This window comes from Schistocerca nitens, chromosome 2 (genome assembly GCF_023898315.1).
Source record: "Schistocerca nitens isolate TAMUIC-IGC-003100 chromosome 2, iqSchNite1.1, whole genome shotgun sequence".
Classification (NCBI taxonomy): Eukaryota; Metazoa; Arthropoda; class Insecta; order Orthoptera; family Acrididae; genus Schistocerca; species Schistocerca nitens.
The window spans coordinates 880612789-880614127 of record NC_064615.1 but is presented as its reverse complement, the minus strand read 5'-3'; positions in this window follow the sequence as shown (position 1 = coordinate 880614127).

Genomic DNA, 1339 nt, shown 5'->3' with positions numbered 1-1339 from the left:
AGCATGGCTCAGCAACTGGCGAGCTGAGGGCTGGCGGTGGAAGCCTCTGGCCGCCACACACTGCTGCCAACTTGTGGCGGAAAATCACACTGCAGCAGGCGAACCTCGGAATATTCGCCAGGAAATTCCTAGGTTCGTTTGAGCAGTTACCAGACAACAGGCTGTACTGCGCATGCGCAGCTACGCTGACGAGACAGCCCGTGCTCGGTGCTTGCTCTTCTCATACGCTTTTCGTCGCATTTCTGGTGGAATTTCGTCCGTGGTGATGTATCACGTGACCATGTGCAGCCCTGCGGCATGTTGTTGAGAGGACATACAGAGTTGTACGTAGAGCAATTGTTTTATCATATCCCACCCAGGTAAAGGATGCAAATAAGGAAACAGTTCTTGGCAAAATATCATTTTAAAATTAGACTCCACAACTCGGGGTGAATTTGACAGATATATATATATATTTTTTAAATTAGTACTCTGCAATATTGTTATGTAGCATTTCCAACAGGCTTACATCTACACAGCACTGCATAAAGCTAGTAGGATGGAATACAAATTTCTTGCAAAAAAAAAAAAAAAAAAAAAAAAAGAAATAATTTTTCTATAGCTTACACCGGAATAAAGGACAATAAATTTCATGACTATTTCAAAATGTGCAAAAAATTAACAAGGTTGTCTGTGAGGCAAAGAAACGGTACAACTGACAGCTGGGATTAAATATGAAGCCATGTGCGGAATTAAAACGATAAAACACCGTATGCCGCCCATCTACAATTTACCATAGAACAGCATTCTATAAATTTAAGACGTAAACACAAATTAAGAAATAACTTCAGGCCTAGAGGAAGTGCTAGACACGTGCCTTGTGATCGAAAAACACTTCCACAGAAGGCAAATTTGTAAAATTCTGCAACAGCTCTCTCATATTTGAAACAAAATATTTAGTTTAAAACTACTGACCAAATTTGCCTACTTAAGTCAGCTTCAAGTAAATGTTTACGTATGTTCGTACGTATATAGCATTAAGAGATCTTACAGTGTCATAAAAGGAACAGGACATCAGAGACTACTCCAGCCAGCATCGGAATTACATAAACCATACTAAAATCTTTCATTCCGCTCTAATTGCACATTTCTATGTCCAGATGCACTCTGAAGTACCTGATATTCAGCTTTTCATGTGGTTTTCGTGATACGTTTTCTCGGAGGTCCAGTACTGTATTCTCATGTTTGGTTCTTTATTATGGTATAATGTCATTCCTCCCAGAAAATGAAAATTTGCACTTGAAATTGAACGAAGTTGAAAGTAGACAATAGTGTGGGAATAAACTAACTGCCTCAGCGT